Source organism: Cyrtonyx montezumae, unplaced genomic scaffold (assembly GCF_038088225.1).
Source record: "Cyrtonyx montezumae isolate F1298 unplaced genomic scaffold, pur_monq_1.0 scaffold_7, whole genome shotgun sequence".
Classification (NCBI taxonomy): Eukaryota; Metazoa; Chordata; class Aves; order Galliformes; family Odontophoridae; genus Cyrtonyx; species Cyrtonyx montezumae.
The window spans coordinates 14,042,283-14,060,823 of NW_027072078.1; the positions used below are offsets into that span (position 1 = coordinate 14,042,283).

Below are 18,541 nucleotides of genomic sequence, written 5' to 3' on the forward strand. Positions count from 1 at the left end.
GGAGTCGAGTGTTGCCGGTGCCTTGGGTGACCAGGCCGGCTTTGTGCTGGGCGACCTCCCTGTAAGCAGGGCTCGGGTCTTTGCTGTAGTAGTTGGCCTTTTGCCATGTTTCTCCTTTGGCTGCCTGGGGAGTGTGGCCCCCTGTACGGAGGGCGAGAGCTACCTCTCCGCACCTGAGTGGGAAATGGAGCTCACCGGACCCAACGGCCGCCCTGTAAGCAGGGAAGTGCCGTTTCCCTGCCCCACCCCTTCGGCCCCGCGGCGCTGTTGCCTGCTGGTGGCCTATTGCTGTGATGTCCCCGTACTCGGGGCATGTGTCCCGGTCCTTGGCCTTACCTGAGAAGCCCCTTGGTACGTTGAGGTCTGTGGCCTCCGTGCCGCCTGGGGACAGGTCACAGGCTCTTGTCTGTTGCTCGTGGTTGCGGGTTGATTCCCAGGGATTGGCTGTGCTGCGTTGTCCTTCCCTTCTGGAAAGTCGCTTCTGTGTGTGTGCGTTCCCTTTCCTCTCCTTGTTTGTGCTTGTGGAGTGACGGAGCGACTGAGCTTTCCCTTTAGGCCTCCTCAAAATGGCTGCAGCTTAGCTCTGGCTTCCCAGGGGGGAATGGAGGACTTTGGTGCATGCCGCAATGGGGGGATTTCCCCCTCTCAGTCCTGCGAGCGCAGCGGGTGTCCTGCCTTTCTCCACTTTTGTTACTTGGTATGCATGAGAGCCACGTGGTACCTGTGTGGCTGAGGCCGTCCTGTAGCCAGGGCTTGGGCCTGTCCTTGTGTAGCCGCTCGTACTGTTGGCGGTGTGACAGCCCTGTACTCGGGGTGCGTGTCACAAACTGTAGCTATCCCTCTGTCCCCTAAGCGGCCCGCCCCCCTGTAATCAGGTCCGGGGAGGCTGCGGTGTTGCAGCCGGCTGCTTTAGCCGTCCAGCTGGTGGGGATGACCCCTCCCTGTCCCGTTAAAGGGTGCAGGTTGAGGTCTTATTTGTAGCTGGGGTGACCTCCCCGCTCGGTGGGTATCGAGGTTGCTTCCTGTTCTCTTAAATGCATGGTGATGTTGTGCTGCCGGGCGGGCCAGCCTGTATCTCAGGCGTGGGCGGGAGCCGCGTGCTCCGCGGGGCTTGCTGTAGATGGTGAGGTGTGGGGCACTGTCCTGTAGGCAGGGCTGTGCGTGCCCCGTGTGCTTGTTGAGCTGCTGTTGTGAGAGACCCCCTGTACTCAGGTGGGATCTGGCCCCGGCCTTTCAGAGGCGTGGGGCCGCGAGTTGTGTGGTTGGGCTTACGCCCTCCCTGGCAAAACCAGGGCTGGGACCCCGACCCCGGCCTTAGGCCGTTTTGCCCCGTTGCCTGGCAGCTGAGAGTTGTTCCTGCCGCTGAGGGGGAAACTGAGCTCTGTGGCTCCAGGGGTGTTGTCGACCCGCCTGTAATCAGGGTCTGGGTGTGCGAGCCTTTGTGCTCTGTTGGCAGCCTGTGTGGGGCCACCGCCTCGTTAGCGGGGTGCGGGTCAAAAAAGATGCCCCGGACTGGGAGGGAAGGAGCCTCCCTCGGCCTTAGGGATTGGGGCTGCCCTGTAAGTCAGGGAGCGGCTGTGTCCCGGAGTCCCAGGCCCTTTTCAGTGAAGGCAGTGGTTGGGGGTCCCCTGTAAGCAGGGAAGCTGACTCTTTAGCCGCTGCTAGTTGTGTGCCCAGTTCCATTTGCCCAGTCTGCCCGCCACTGTGATCCCCCGCGGCGCCGGGTGGAGCTCCGCGGCGCGTCGGAGAGGTGAGAAAAGCCGTTGTAAGGAGTGCTGTTGGAAGGATTGTGGGACGGGGGGAGGTGAGGGGATGCGGGGTCTTCTTTGGCCGGGTGGTGGTCGCGGTGCGCAGAGTATCTTTGGGTTGTCGGGTTTCCCGCCTCCTTCAGGTGGCGGGTTTTCTGGTGCTCTCAGTGGTCTAAACGTGTTTTTGCTTATATTTCAGGAGCGGCTGTGGAGAAAAGAAGCCGCGTGGCATTAGTGACATACGGGATCTTCCTTGATGAAGGCTTTATCTGCTGATGTCGTGTATTTAGTTCTAATCTTTTGTTTTCTTTGCTCAGGCATGTATAGTTGTTGACTGTTCCGCTTGTTTTGTTTGTTGATTTTTGTATATGTTTTTATTTTCTGCTGTAGTTTGTATTTTTCCTATTAAATTATCTCTCAATTGTGTCATTTTGCTTGTTTGTTTTTTTTTTCATGATTGAAATGCTTTCCCTGTTTGTTTCTTTCTTTGTCATCTTAGGTAAATCTTTACACTGAGCTGTTGTATTTGCTGCCCTTTGTCTGGTGCGTAGTATTGACTGGTGTGGCATAGCCATTCCTTTAATCTTGTCCTTGTCCCGTGTCTTATGGTTAGTATACTTACCTACATATGTTTTTTTTCATGGTGAGCGATGCCTCAGCAATTGCACAGTTCCCTTTGACTTATGCCCTGCCAATCCCAATGCGTCTGTTGCTCTCCCTTTAACTTTCTCCTTTTTTCCGTGCTTTTCCTTATGTTTTTCCCGAGTTCGGCATACTGTATGGAGTATCCTTTTTAGCAGCGTTTACGTGAACTTTCCTTTTTCTGTCCTTTGTCTGTCTTCCTCAGCATGTTCTTTCAAGTCCCTGTGGTGTTCTTGTCAACATTCTGTGGTACTTAGAAGGTTGCATTGGTCAGGATCGGCTCTGTTGGGAGATCCCCAAGTGTTGTTTAACCAGATGACTTTTGCTATGTGTGTGTCCCAATGTATTGATGGTCTAGCATCTGTTACTCTTAAGGTTGGTTTTTGTAGACCAGTGTATCAGTGTATTAGAACATTTCTTACCATTTAGGAATCTTTTCTGATTTTACTGTAAACAAGTCTGGATGTCTTTTCTGTCCGACATATTGTCAAACAGGAAAATCCACAACAGTTCTTGAAAACAGTGCCTTTTGAAAAGTTCATTTTTTTCTGTAGTGAGTGCTGAATCTCAGTCCCGAAGTAGTTAAATTGAGTTTAAAAAAAAAAAAGGTGAAATCATTCACTTCAGCACATAAGCTAATTTTTAATTTATTTTAAATGTATCCTCTTTTAATCCTTTATCCTTTTTTTGGCTTAAGGTTGGATACGGTATTCGTTATTTCCTGTTTAAACTGTTTTGTAGGACTGCCGCTGAGTAGCTGTCACGTTGCTTTTCCAGGGCTTTTCGTCAGGAAATGGTAACTGTGCTGAGAGCGTAAGGGTTAGGTACTGGAGAAAATCTGTATAATCTGTATTGCTTTTGTTTGGCGGTTAGTGAATTGGCAAGAAGTGCTTTTCTTCCTTCTTTATTGTGCGCTGTGTTGCAGTAATGGAAATAGTGGTAAGTAGAATTTTGCATGCTTATCTGTAGATGACTTGGATTTCAGCTGTGTTCATCAGCTGCAGTTTCTGCTGGCATTTCACAGGGTTTTGTGATCCTTGTGAAAAGGAGATGATGCAGTTTTCATAGACTGTTAAATGATGTCCACTGGAATCTTTGTCCATTTATTGACTCACGTCTGCGCGGTCTGCAGGAGCGCCTTTAGTTTGTGCAACTGTAGAAAGGTACTAATTTATGTTGCCACAGTGTCTATATTAAAGTATATCTGGTCGTTTAGAGAAACAAGGCCGTTCTCAAGAGAGCTGTGATTTGACAGCCTGACTGCAACGAGCTCCCTTTGCTGGATGTCCTAGCTGAGACCTTTTCCTCCAGTGGTTCCAAGTGGGGGGCAGAGCCCAGGCTTGCAATGCAAAGTCTGCGATGCCAGGTTACTATGTCAGTATGCAACAGTCAGAAGGAAAAAAGAACAACTGTGAAAATGGAAGCAGCTGGAGGTGAAAAAAGCACATCGTTAACGTCCAGTTTAGGAGAGCAGTGCATGTTCTCAGCGTACCACTTTTCTGAACTTTATTTGTTAAATACTTTGTCAAAGGCTCTGCTAACATTCCATGCGGAACTTCACATTTGAGTTGCAGTTATACTGATAAAATGTCTGCAAAACAAATTGGAGAAGAAATTCCAACTGAATGGAGGGCTAACAATACCAAGTTCACTGAATGGCACAGCAAAGGCACGGGGTCTGCAACCTTGCTGTGTAAATCCTGCTCCTTTACCAGCAGAGGTCGCTGGTCTCCTGGATGTACCTAACATGCTTAAAACTGATGCTGCTGTTGACGTTCTCTAACTCCCTTCTGAGATAATAAATTCAAATGTAGAACTTTGTAAAGAAAGGGCCTGTCTTTTGTTTTCTTAGGCTGAAGGGCCCTCAGATAATTTTCAGTTTCTAACACACGGTTCAAGATCCTGTTTTGGTATTTTAATGGAGAGGACAGAATCCTCAGCGTCTTTCTGTGAATTACCTTTTAAATCTTTTTTTCTTCAGAGTTTCTTAGGTTTTGAAATGGAAATAATCTATTTTTGCTTGTGTGAGTTTCACGTGTGTATCTGATTATTCTAACTTGCTGCTTCAAGGGCTTTTCATACTTCCGTATAGATAGCCTGACAGTTTTAAAGAACAATGTATACAGAGCACCTCTTTATGTCATTTCTTAACTTGTTGCCATTTCTCAGTAAAAATTTTGCAGTAAAAGGTTGAGGGAGGGAATGAGTACCAGAGTGGAAATGAGAAGAAAGACAAAAAAAAAAAAAAAACTTAATTAAAAATTATCTGGTTTTGAGGCAACAAAATGGAAAAGAGTCTTAATTTAAGAGGAAAATCATGTTTGTGTGTGGTTTCCTAGGGGAAATCAGTTCTCTGATTGTGAAAAAACAGGGCAGTGGGAAACAAAGTCTTGAAAAACAAATCTGAAGATAGGAAAGATGATGGAGAGGGAACTGTGGTGATCCAGAAGTCAATTGCTCCTGATGTTGAGCGCTGTGATTTTGAGCCTTTTTTGTGTGGATAACTTTGTGAATGAATCACGCAGCCTTTGAGTTTTCTCTACAGCGCTTTCAGGGCTGTTTTATTCCTTTTCTTTTTTGATATACTGCACGACAACTGCACTAACTGTATGGCACACCGTATACTTCTCATACTTGATATTACTGCAGCAGGATTACACGTAAAGGCGTATCTGTTATTCAAAAACTTGCGCTTTCTGTTGAGCAATTCTACCTTGTTGGGTTACTTCTTTGTTCCTCAGTTGCACGGTGGTTCTGTGTCTTGGCCCTGCCTCAAGTTCATCAAACAGCTTATAGCACAAATCTGCACCAGGCGCCTCATCCACGGTTTGTGCTTTGTCAGGAACAAATACAGCAAACTCAGCTTGACTTATGGAGAGGATCAGGCCTCCTGGGCCGGCCTGGTGCTTCTCTGCACTTCAAACCCTAAAGGTACTCGCAGGCAGCTCTGGCAGTTGAAGTCATTCAAGGTGAACTGAGGCAGCTCTGTGTTGGTGACTGTGAGCTAAGTAAGAGTGATATGCTGCTGAGTGTAACACAGAGCACTCTTCAGCTGTGCCCTCTGCCCGGTTAAAAATACTTTGTGGAAGCTGTGAGGAGCAGCTGCTTGGAGGGGCGGTGGCCTTCATGGCCTTGGTGCCTCCTAGGCACCGTAAATCACAGCTTTTGAAAAGCTCTTCAGTACTGTATGATCTATGTGCCTTGCAGCTCAAAAGCACAGCCACACTCCCTATGCGTGACTCTTTTGGCTTACTCTTGAATGGAAACAGCTATGTGAAGGAAAATAATCACACACAATTTAAGTTTTGTGCTTCTCACTAATATACATGTCTTTAATTGTTTCATGTAAAGCAGAAGCAGGAGTTTTACACTGATGGTGGAGATGAAAGAAGAGTAAAAACAAAGCTGAAATGCCATAAAGTAAAACAGAGTATTAAGAATGTACATGGCAGAGAAGAGATTGCATTTTTGCTACCAGCAGAGCTGTCAAATTCTGCTCAATTCTGCCTCTGCACATGCAGACTTTTCAGAGAAAAATATTAATGGAAGTAATTCAATGAGTGTTCTATAGGTATGGCAAATTTTAGACTTGCCCTTTCTATCTAATATGATGGATTAAAAAAAAAAAGTGTTAAAATTTGTTTGTCAAATTTGAGTTTAAAAACCCAAATTGTGGAGAGCGTATTAAGTAAGTTTCAAACAGAAAGCCATTAAAATACATAGTGTATAATGAAGATAGCCTAGAACAAACACTCTACAATGTATTTCTTATTTTAATTTTTTAATTAGGAAATATAGGTGTATAAAAGCTAGAATTCATGTTACTGTGAATGAAGGGGAACTGCTTTATTCTTGCCATACCACTGGGCTTTTAGCCCAAGAACAAAACTTCAGTAGAAAACATGCTTGTGGACGGGATTTTGTAGTTTGTCAGTCAAAGCTGGATGTCAAATACAGACTCTAAAGCAATTATCTCTTGCAGATCTACGGAGTTTGGAACTTCTTGAGGTAAAATCCACTGTGGGTTGTATAGTGCTGAAGTACCATTAAGTAGTAGTTAGGATGTAGACTGTAAGGAATCACATTAATTGGATTACAAGTGATTTGCATATCAATCAGACTTTTATGTGATCGTTGATGATGCTGCTGTGATGTGGTTCCTGCTAATTTTTGGCATAATTAACCCACACCTTCTTAACACCTTTGAAATGCTAAGCAGAGAATGCAAGAACCAATTAGTGTACAAACCCAGGGCAAAATCCTTACGTTAAAGATGAATAAATCCACACATATGATCTCAAAGTCAAATTCAGACAGCAGAAAAATGTAAGAGCTAAATAGTAAGGTTATCGTTATCTACTGTAGTCATAAGCACCTGACTACTCATACTAATTTTACCTTGATTTATTCTTGAAAGTCTGCAAACTCGAGCTTGGGAAGAGATGCACGAGTATCACGTTGTCATCTACTTGCTAGCTCCAATGATGCATAATGACTCCCAGGCTTCTTGTGAGAAACCAGTCTCCTCAGCACACCAGAAAAGGTAACAAGCATTTATATTCTGAAGCAATTTCAAGAGGCCCTAGAGCTGTTTATCAGCTTTCTCGAGGCTCTCAGAAAAGTGGTCTAGGAATCTGTAAGCATTCAGCAGAAGACAGGAAGTAGAAGGGGTGAAACTTTGAACCAGTGCTTTAAAATGTGATGCAACTAGTGATAACTTTCCCAGGAGATAACTTAGTACAGAACATCTGCAGGGCCTTGCTGAGACTCAGAGAGTTAACTGCTGACCTGATCTGGCTCTATAGTTAGAGAAAGTGTTTGTGAATCTTAACTGTGGTCATTCTTCCTGCCGTTCTGACGGAGTTCTGTTTTCTGAAACTGCTAATGAGTAACATTTTCAATTGTCACTTTAAGAAATCCAGCACAAAGTTAACAGAGTGAATTTAGTTGTGTGGATGTAAAAACCCTATTCGGAAATGCAAATACATACTGGAAATATTTTCTGTTAAGTTAAATGATAAGCAACTTCACAAACAAAATTGCAAGAAAGCTGCAAGTTATTTTAAGTATCAGAAGTTTGATTGTCCTCATCCTGGGCACACTAAATCCCTCTTCTAATGTGTCTGTTCCGTGTAAGGACAGCAGTAGCAGAGTGGTTATATTTAATCAGTGAAACAAAATCAAAGATGATGACATATGAACGCATGCACTCTGTCTTGAACCGCTGACTTTTTTCAACTAGAAGTTGAAAAGTCCACAGGCTTGTAAAAGCATGCACATGTCTCAGAAATGTTTCTTACCATTCTATAATAAAAGTTGCATCAAACGGATATTGAAAAAAATATTCCTCAGATCTCTTCTGCTGTTAATACAATTTCAGTTTTACGTAGTGTCTACTGAATTTCATTTATGTGTATATAGAGAAAACATCAGAAATTTTCACCTATATTTTTAACAAGTTTATGCTTCTTTAGTTTTGCAGTCGAAATAGTAAAAGAAACAGTATAAATCCTGCTGAACATGGGCCTTGGCATCGCTATACGTTGCTGAAATGAAGTATGAAATAAGTATGAAACACTTCTCTGAGTGGAGATAACTATCTGTACAGAGTATCAACCACACAGATTTTGTTTATATGAGATACAACCACTCTGGCCGATTTATCATATGTTTGTCTTCAAGGATTCCTGGAATTCTGCCAAACTTTATTTCAGATTTGCTTGTCAGACTTCCAGTTTCATGTATTTAATAAGGACATCTTTAATTGTAGTTCTCAGAAACTGATTGCCTGCGAAGGTATTTTACCCACTGTTAGATTTTTAAGCAAAAGAATCAACCATCTGATGCTCAGGGGAGCGTTGGAACAAGGCATGTGAAGAGTGTCCCTTCTTGCAGCTCTAGCAAGCAATGGGCAGGCACTGAAAATGAAATTATTGTGCTTAGCTAAGTAGCTAAATCTAGTGTTCATTCCTTCACATCATCCCTGTTTAAAAACATCTGTGCCTTCAGCTCCATAGTGCTGTGTCACAGCAAGCTAAGCAATTTAGGAACATTTTGTACAGGGAAGTTCTTTGCAGCTGTTGTCTTAAACCTGCTGCCTGAACATTAGCAGTGTTGCCCTCAGGTTTTGAAAAATGAAAAATGGCACGTGGTTGTTTCATTTTGGGTTCCTACATCTCATTCATGATCGTATGGATCTGAAGGCAATTCCTTCTCTGTTTAACAGTTAGCAATTCTCCTCACATGGATGAAATTCTATACCCCTGACTATTCCTTTAGCTCTGTACACTTTCTTGTTCTCCATTTCCATGTGAAGGAGCCAGAACCCTACATGGTATTCAAATACACAAGAGATTTATGTGGCAATTTAATGAGATATTCCACTTTGTTCTCGGTCAGTTTTGGAGCAATTCCTAACATTTTTTGCCTCCTTGACTACCGATGAGCAGCAAGCTGATGTTTGCAGAAAGCTATTCACAACAGTTCCCAGTGAGAAAGGTTAATTTAGAGTTTGTTATGATGTATGTTTTGTTAGGATTATTTTAATTGTTGTTTACATTAGTTTGCAGTTAGGACCACAGAATTTCTTCTGATGTCATTCTGCCCACTCACTATGGTGAGGCCCTTCTACAGCTGCACATATCTTCCCCTTGGCTCTTACCATGAGTAATTTTGTACCATTGGAAAAAATCAGAGATTCTTGGTCCTTGGAGGAGAAGTTTTAGGCTATTTAGGTGCAACACTATTCAGCCATAAGTATTCTAAATAATTCAGCCCATGGGAGGACTCAAAGACAGCCAGTGATGTGTTTGGTAGTCAGAATAAGGGAAAGAAACTGGATGTTCATCTGATTTACTACTCAAAATGGAGGATAGTGGTATGCCAAATGTAAGCACCAATGCTAACCGTGAGCAGCAACAGAGATACAACACTACTGTGACTAGAGGAGAAAACATCCTTGCATGGAGCACTGAAAAGTTTTACATCCTTTCATCATAAGGAATGCTTCAGATAATTATGTAAGATTAAGAATTATCATTTGAACAAAATATTGTGTTTTCTATGTGTCATTTTCTCTTTGGTTTAAGTATTGGCAAGTTAGGAAATAAAACACAATGCTAGGCCCAATAATTGCATTGCTAGAGCCCTATAAATCTTTCACTACTTTTTCTATGGACTGTGTCAGATTTTTTTCCCCCCCTTTTATTACTGAAGTCATCCCCACCATCTCCTTCTCCAGGTCTTTCAATTCCTTTTCTTGGACGCACACACCCTGTCCGTGGGGGTGACCTGTGGCTCTCAGCTGTGGCTCTGCATGAGCAGTGCAGCCTCCTGCCCGGTGAGGTGAGATGGGGGAGTCACGGGCTGTCATAAGGACCGTAACGGCTGATCTGCTGGAAAAAACAAATAAATAAGAAAGTAAACCTAGGGAGCCAGGGAGCAACGTCTCGCGGTTTGCGAGAGCACCTGGTGCGTCTCCCCCCCACCCCAACCTCTCGTTACCAGAGGACAAAGAGCAAAGCTGGGGCGGAGCGGCAGCGCGGGGCCGGGCACGGCGCTCACCGGAGCGCAGCCGCACCGCCGCGGGCGGACCCCCCGCCGTCGCCCCGGTCCCGTCGTCCTGAGCCCTTCCCGACGCGAGCCCCGCGCTGCTTCTCGCGTCACCGCGTCCCGCGGCTGCCCGCGTCCTTCTATATCCCCACGCAGACCTGACCGCGGCAGCAGTCCCGATGCTCGCTGCCCGCCGCGGCCCCGCTTCGTGAGCCCGCGGTTCGCTCCTCGCCGTTGCCCGACGCCTCCCATCCCCTCCGGCTGGTCCTCTCGTCCCTGCGGTAGGTGGCTGCGAGGAGGGCACCTTGGCGGGGGGCGGCGCGGCGGGGCTGCGGCGGCGGCGCGGCGTGGCTGCCCGCCCCCTCCGTCAGACGGGCGGGGAGCTGCGGCGGGAGGGAGGGAGCGAGCGAGGCAGCGGGAACGGCGGGGAGTAGCCGGCCGGGCCGCAGCGGGGACGAGCCGCGGATGCCGGCGAGGAGGTGAGCCCCACCGGGCGGGGGTGGACCGTGGGGGCGCTGCTGGCATCGCTGCCCGGCGATGCCGGGCCCGGCGAACGGCGCCCGAGTGGGCGGCGGAACGGGAGTGCGGCAGCGGGCCCGAAGCGGGAGCCGGGGTTGGGTGAGGCAGCGAGAGCTGCGGGAGGCTCGGCTGGGGACGAAGCCGGAGCATCTGTAGCAGCCGCGGTTATGTAACCGGCAGCGCGGCACCGCGGAGCGCTCCCGGCCCCTCTCCGCCGCATGCGGCTCTGTCCTCTCCCTTGCGGAGCGGCTGGAAATGCCCCGGTAAACTCCGCTCCGCTGCGGTGCGCAGGGGGACGTGTGGTGAAGTTGATGAGCTCTCGAGGTACCTTTGTGTTTGCATTCTCTGCCCCTCTCTCTCTCAAAATAAATGAGTAAACAAACAAACAGATAAAGCAAGAATGGCCTGCTATCGGTATTCCCAATTTCTAGCGGCGCTGCAAAACCCCCGCGAGCTCTTTAAATATGCAGGAATTTATTACAGCACTGGTTTGGAAGTCATCTGTTTCCCAGAAGTGCTGATGCTCACAACGTCCATCTGACGTGGCTTTGCCATTGGCCCGTCATTTGGTTGTATTTTATAGCTATCTTGGCGTGCTTCAAGAGCACGCTGTTGCCGCTCTTCCCGAAGCCTGGCAAAGCAGATGTGGTGCCAACGGCAAGGCCATCAAAAAGGCTCGTGGTGCTCTTTGGGGACAGGCAGGAACCCAAAGTCAGGCTGAGCTGCAGGGTGACAGCAGGGTACCCAGTGCTGGCGTGGTGCTGAGTGATGTGATGCCTTAAATAGGCTCTCACAGAACTGATGAAAAAGCTTTCCGGTGAAGGTGTGAGGAAATAGCTATTTTAGGAGAACAATTAACTGTATCAGCTCAATTTTAATGGAATTAGTACATTTAATTGCTTTCTGAACAGATTTTCTGTTCTCCAGATGATTAGTTTGCAGAATGATACCAGCTTAAAGATGAACATCTCATCAAATATCTGTTGGTTTCCGTGCAGAATAATTATGCTTGGTTTATATTAGCTTTCTTCTAATGACCAGCCTTCATCTGTGGTGCTTTGGGTATTCTAATTAAACATTTTTCCATCTTTGTATGGATGACATGACCTTGACCTGAGAGGTTAAGCAGATGTGGTGGTACTGGTGACAGTGTCTTACAAGCTTAACGGGACATTTATTTTTACGTACATGTAACGCATGTGTTTTTCTTTCAATTTGGTTTAAAAAATTCACACAAGAGAAAGGCTGCTGTCTCTTTTCTTTCCAATTAAGATAACTTAAGAGATGTACAACCTAAACATTTCTTATTTAAAATACCCTAAAGAGGTTTATATTTAAAGAAGTACTTTCAGTGCTGCTGTAGTTCCTCATGCCCATGTCTTCCACCTCCTGTGGGTTTTCTGTGCGCTCCTTCGCAGTTCTGGCAAGCCACAATGTAGAGCTGTTGTCAGTAGTGTTTCTTGTCACTGGCCCTTTGTGTTCTTTGCCCACTCATATCGTGTATATATGTGTCAGTGTTGCTCCATGTTTCTATTGCTCCTTTTCTTGTGTTTGTTCCGCTTCAGTTCCACGCAGGGGTAAGAAAACATTGGTTTAGTTGTAGAAAGGAGTTGTTACTTTCAAGCCCAGCTGTACAAGGGCAGTTCTACCTATGTTTGTTTGAATGAATTGTTCATCCAGCTGATAACGATGTAACTTTGCTCACAGGTGTTAGTAATACTCTGTGACTGAGCAATCCCTTTGGACCCTTCTGCAAAGATGCTGTGGCCATGGGAAAGTAAGGCCTTGGTGGGACAGCCCCTGGCCTCTTGCTCTCCTGCATGTTCTTCTGGAGATGTGACTTCTTCCTTCTACCCGGGTCTGAGATGAAGGGAGCAGGCATTTGCCTTTCTACTTTGTTTTCCTTTGGTTCCTCTGTACACATGTGCCTGCCCCCTGGTGCCTCACCTTCCTGCAGTATAGTGCCTCCAGATTTCTTGGTGTGACAGAAGTGATTGGCTTCGCTGTTATATGCCCAATGCATGCAGTGTTTGCATGGGTTTTCTCTGTGTTATTGCTGTTGCTTTTTCCCCCCATATATTTCTTTAGGTTTCCAAGAACTTAGGCTTCCGGTATGATGTGGTTTTGTCCAGGAGAGCTGTATTTCCCACGGGACGGTGACCACCAGGCCCATCCTCTTGTGTCAGCTGGAGAACCTGCTGTCACCACTCCCAGCGTGGCAAGGGGAGATAACAGGGTACTGCTGGAGGGGTGTGTGTCTGTGTTCATGTGTGTGTGCATACCTACGGCAGCTGGTCCTGATGGTTTAGTCATCTCTTGACACTATATATATGTGTATATATATATGGTATAGTGAAGTATTGTCTGTTTTCTCCATCTTTTATAATGGTTTTTCTTTTAAACATTGGACCATTCAAACACTTTCTCAGAGATTTTCTGGTGTGCTTGATGATAGAAACAAAACAAAACTAGGAGGCCTTCTTTTTCTTCCTTCCTTCCTTCCTTCCTTCCTTCCTTCCTTCCTTTCTTTCTTTCTTTCTTTCTTTCTTTCTTTCTTTCTTTCTTTCTTTCTTTCTTTCTTTCTTTCTTTCTTTCTTTCTTTCTTTCTTTCTTTCTTTCTTTCTTTCTTTCTTTCTTTCTTTCTTTCTTTCTTTCTTTCTTTCTTTCTTTCTTTCTTTCTTTCTTTCTTTCTTTCTTTCTTTCTTTCTTTCTTTCTTTCTTTCTTTTTTTTTTTTTTTTTTTTTCCCCTAGTAACTAAATGCTTGCAGTTTTTGAAGGTTTTGATGATGTCTGGCATGGGAAGAGGCAGCAGTTTCTGTAGATAATTTTCATGGGAAATGTTACTGTGGGCAATTGTACTTCTAAGAGAAATTTCTTCAAAAAATTCCTCTAGGGTTGTGTTTCTTTTCTAAGCTGGGTTTTAATGAGTTTAAAAAGGTTCTTCCCACTGGAACACTAAAGCAAATGCTTACTTTGGGTTTTGTTCTTTTTATTTTCTATTTTTGGTTGAATTTTAAAGGTTCTAGATGTCAGAGGGGGTAGCAGCAAGTATTGTGTACAAATGAGAGTAAATATACTCAGGCCACATGAAGGGTGTTGTGCTCTCAGCAGATTCAAAGTATGGCTTTGGTGATGGGGAAGCTCCAATTGCGAGAGGTGTAATGGGAAGGAAGTTATGAAATGAGGTGGTAGCTAGATTTGATCAAAATATTTGATTAAAATATTATGAAAATTTTAAAATACTAAATTTTAGTATTACACATGATATGAGTGGTATTTTGTATATTGTGTATATTGTATATTTTGTATATTTTGTGTATTTTTGCAATTAATTTCACTGCCTGCATACCTATGTTTTCCAAGCTGCAAATAGAAACCTACATCTTCCAGCTATTTCCTGTAAGTCAGAACACACACGTAGGCAGTGAGGAGCTTTCTTTAAATGGGTCTGCGTGCTTCTTGGTGAATGGTTTTTGTAGCACATCCCTCTTTTGGAGCTTTTGCCTTCTGAAGAGCTTTTCAGTGCTGGCAGCTCATAAGCTGGTCAAAGGGTTGGCTAAAGCATGGGATATGGAAGACAGGAGAAGAGTATGAGTGTCATGATGCACAGGGTGTCAAGCCAGTTTCCTTTGAGGAAGATTCTGGGCTGAATATGCTAGTTAAAGTAGTAAGGTAGGGAAAAAGATGAGTAATAGAAAAATACCACTGACAGCTGCTGAAAATTGCAGTTTAAAAAGAGTTAGAGGGGAGGGGTCTGGAATCAGAATGTAGAATGTCCTAAGTTAGAAGGGACAAGGATCATTGAGTCCAGCTCCTGGGTCCATACAGAACCACTCAAAAGACAAACCCTGTGTCTGAGAACATTTTCAAATACTTACTTAACTCCAGTAACTTGGTGCTGTGACCACTGCCCTGAGACTGTATTACAGTTAGTTGTATTAGAAGACCTTTTGCAGCTATCCTATGAAATGCTTCAGTGCAGCAAACAGTTGTATTTTGAAACAAAGTTAAATAGTTTCCTTATTGTTCTTTTTATTTATTTATTTATTTATTTATTTATTTCCTGAATTCCTCAAAGGCAAATAAATTTTAATACTAGTGGAGAGCACTTCTCTTGAAGAAACTAATGGTTGCATTTACTTGTGGTGTAAAGAAGGTTGCATTAATTTATCTGTATAAGATATTATTCTCTAACATGCCCTTTTCTCTAACATGCCCTTTCTTCTAGTTTAAGTGATGTTGTGTTGCTACAAATTTTTTCTATACCACCTATTGACTCCAGTTGAGTTGAGACTCAAGTGAGTAATATTCATGCAGAATTTAAATATATTAGAATGATGTATTAAATCCTTTGTGCCAGTATAGTCAGGCACATACCTGGGACTGATTTGTTGTGAAAGGTATGAAACCCAAAGTAAGGGTGTATGAGAATGATGCATAAATCAGTTTAAAGGTACTTTTTCTTGGTTTGCGACACCCTTTTTCAGATGACGAACTGAAAGATTTTCCACAAAGTAATAAATAAGCTCTGGTTGCCTTAAGGAAAGATGTGACGAAACCTGTGCTATTCTATGAAGGTTGCCTGCCCAGAGAAAGGAGATCTTGGCTTTTACATCTGCCCAGCTGTCATTGACCTGATTAGTCCTGGAGGAGTTTGGAAAAGGAAGAATCATTAGAACTTCATTCTATAGTTGTTGCTAACCTCACACCTTTCGTAATATATTTGGGGTGAGAGACCAAAGAGTTGCAGAAGAGCGTGATGAATGCTAGTTGACCTGAGATAGGGACTATGGAGTTTGAGCACCCTTTGATGGCTCATGACAACAGTTAAATAAGAAAGCAATAAATAATTTAAACCTGAACGGCAGGTGGGGGTAAACCTGACACAGGACATGCACATACTTCTGGCACGTAGAAGGCAGAGCTGGATGCAGAATAGCCCATTGTGAGGCCCAGGCCACTAGTGAGGCCTTGGACATATTGAGCTGTTGGGAATGAATGTCATGTTCCCCTGTATCCCTGGTGGTGGTCTCCCCTGGACTTTGGTTTGTGGGCACGTTTCACAGGATGGACAAACTGAAACAGAAGTTTGTGGCCACGCATTGCACTCCTTCCGCTTAATAAAGCGAGACTAGATTATGTGCTACTGAGCAGTGTGTTTCTATTCTTGCAGTTACCCCACTCTGTTCGGCTGTCACAAACCCAGTATGGGTGAGATAATGCTAAAGAAGATTTGGGTCAAGATCAGTTTCTGTGAACATCTCACAGGAATGATCCTAAGCTGGTGATTCTGCTTCCAGTTCCATCTCTCACCTCGCAGTCTCTCCTCTGTGTGGTCAGCCTTGTTTCTGCAGTGGGACCACAGGTAGACTCTTGACCACACTCTAATATATGAGGATTTTTATGCCTGAACTACTCAAGGTTGCCTGAAATGCTTGTGATCTTCTTCAGAAAAGTAACTTCTAACTCCTTTTTTTCAGCCTGTCTTTCAAAATTGATTTCCTTGTTTTCTGGAAACTATTGGCACTATTAATTGAGAAATGGGGAGGAAGCAAATGCAGATAGACTTCTCAGTTTTGGACACAAGATAAATGTTTCTTCAATTTATTTTCTCTAGTAAGAAACCTTTAGTGGGGGACTAGTTATTTTTCTCTCTTTTTTGTTTTGAGTACCAGGTCGCTGTACTGCCATCTGGTAGTAGTTGCCCTGGGAAAACTGTAAGGACAAGGTCGCTGGTGTAGAACTACAGCAACAGTAACAAATGTTCCAGATAAAAAGGGCTTTCAGCTCAGAAATAAATTCAGAGCTAGAATGGTTAGGTTAGTGACAAATTCTGACCTGTTCACTCTAAAAGAATCAGCTGGGAGTGAAGGTGTTGGCTGTTAGAGGAAAGGATACTTGGTTGAAAGGAAAAAAAGCAGCTTATTGAGATTTGAAACTGGCAGTTGGTGTTAAGTCATCTTGGGGTCTCTCTGACTCCAGTATGTGCATGAGATGTCCCTCTGGAAAGTAATTGTATCTATGTTTCTTGATTTTAATGTTTCTAGAGAATATAATTCCAGAATCTAGTTGCTGAAAACAGAATAGATGTGATATGAGCTGGAGCTATACTTTATTCAGAGCGTGAGTTTGGATGTCAAGTGTCAGTGTGTCTCTGGTGCTGGAATGTTCTGTAGCCACACAGAATACAGATTCTGTATCTGTCATTGTAATGGTCGCTGATGCATAAATTCCTCTTCTTTTTTGTCTGCCTCTGTCTAAATGAAATTTCTCTCTCTCAGTTCACATACACTTGACAACTGTGCTCTTTCTGTTTGTGTAACTCCTGGTAACTATGGCCAGGCAATAGCTGGCACCTGGTTTAATGATTTCAGTGAGAAAATAGCAAGCAAAAATAACCTAATTTCTGAAGGAAAAAAAAAAATTCTTTATTCTCTCCCTAACTGTGACCCGTATTTGCAGATACACTGTGGGCAGCTAGTTATAAAACATATGGTGGTCCACTGAGCAGGCTTCTCTCACTGACTTCTATAGCTGACAGTGTGCCTTACATATGACACTGGCGGTCAGTTTGCCGAATATGATTCTGAATGACCTGAAACACAATGTCCTTTAAGAAAATTGTAAGGTGTTTTATTATTCTTTTTATTTTTTATTTATTAAACTAGCCGTACATTGCATTTAGCAGAAGAAATGTGTCCCTGTGCTGGTTGCCATAAGTTTTGCTGTGTGTCTGAACTCAGAAGGAAAATGGCATGGGTGGCTTCTGCCTATAATTAATACAATGCTGACTGTGTATTTTGTTCAATGTGATTTCTGGATGAATAGAGTAGGCTTCAGATTAGAATATGAGGATTAGAATTAGTCGAGCAGGCTAACCCTCAAACCTTTCCATGTAGTTTGACATGCTTTGCAATGCCTGTGAGTTTAAGGAATTGAAGTAGTTTCAGAATTAATCTAAAATATAACGACAGTTGAAGAAATTTAGAGCACAGTAATCCTAAACAATTAAAGCTGCGATTGATGCCAGCTAGGCTCTTGTGCTCTCTAGAAAAGGAGCAGTATCTCACAACAAGGAAGTTGTATTTAATAATGGCACCACAGGTGTTCAGTGACAAGGTATATGTTCTATTTTACTTCTGTTTCCTTCTTTATCTGGCTGTGAAAACAATGTTATGTGCTCAGAAATGCTTGTGAAGGGCATGGCAGATTTATTAATTTTATACTTTAACATCTCTGGTAATATACCCATGTTGAAAGGTGATCGAAACAAACTGCTATTAGGCCTCAGCTATCTGGAGGAAAGTGTAGTTCTGTTTTCTTGTCTGGTTCTTGGATAGTTTGCAGTGAAAAATGTGTCATAGCTGTGTGATATAACACTGGAGGAAAAAGCAAATGTTGTATAAATCTGCTTATAGGTGGAATTTACTTTCTCAGGAATATGCAGCCTATTTTTGAAACTGATGAAGCAGGAGTCTTGCCCGGGCTTTCATTTGTCATCTGGGTTCCCAGCACTCAGATATACCTCTCCAGCTTTTGCCTTTGGTATCACTCTGCCTCTGCCCCTAGCAGATCACTCCTGACCTGCTAACAGATCCCCTCCACGAATCTGGGTCCTGTGTCTGAAGATGTGGGCACATTCATGCATCCAGGCCTGGTGATGCTCCAGGCCTATCCTCCCCCCCCTGCTGCTGACCATGCATTCTGGCTTGTTATTTGTATGAAGGTCTTTGGCCTTCTCAGTAGATGTTCTAGGGAGGCCTGAGAACGGAGAGGGTGGGATTGTCAGCTCTGTAACCTGGCTTAAAGCTGGGCATTGTGGGTGGAGTGTCAGATCAAAGTTGCTATACAAGCCCTATTCATGGTGACTGCCTGAAGAAAATGAAAACATACCAAACGGTTGTGAAGAACATGGCCAGTCTCCGTTTCAGTGCTGCTTTATGATATGTTAGATCTTGTTCTGAGTTATTACAATCCAGTTACCTGTTCAAGTATATATATTTGTTCCTTTCGTACCTACTGCTGTATGATAACATGGAAACCTGGCTCACTCTCTAGGAAAAAAGTTACACAAAGGGTAA

The 18,541-nt window shown here is 44.0% G+C and overlaps 1 protein-coding gene across 4 annotated transcripts in view; it reads left to right on the forward strand.

Annotated features, from left to right (window-relative positions):
• The first annotated feature begins 10,349 nt into the window (after positions 1-10,349).
• The window catches only part of OSBPL6 (oxysterol binding protein like 6), an 82,412-nt gene continuing 74,220 nt past the window's right edge, over positions 10,350-18,541 (forward strand). For all 4 annotated transcript variants that reach the window (XM_065750593.1, XM_065750594.1, XM_065750595.1 and 1 more), the window contains exon 1: positions 10,350-10,420. The gene's annotated coding sequence lies outside the window, so the exon portion shown is untranslated. The remainder of the gene's footprint in view (positions 10,421-18,541) is intronic.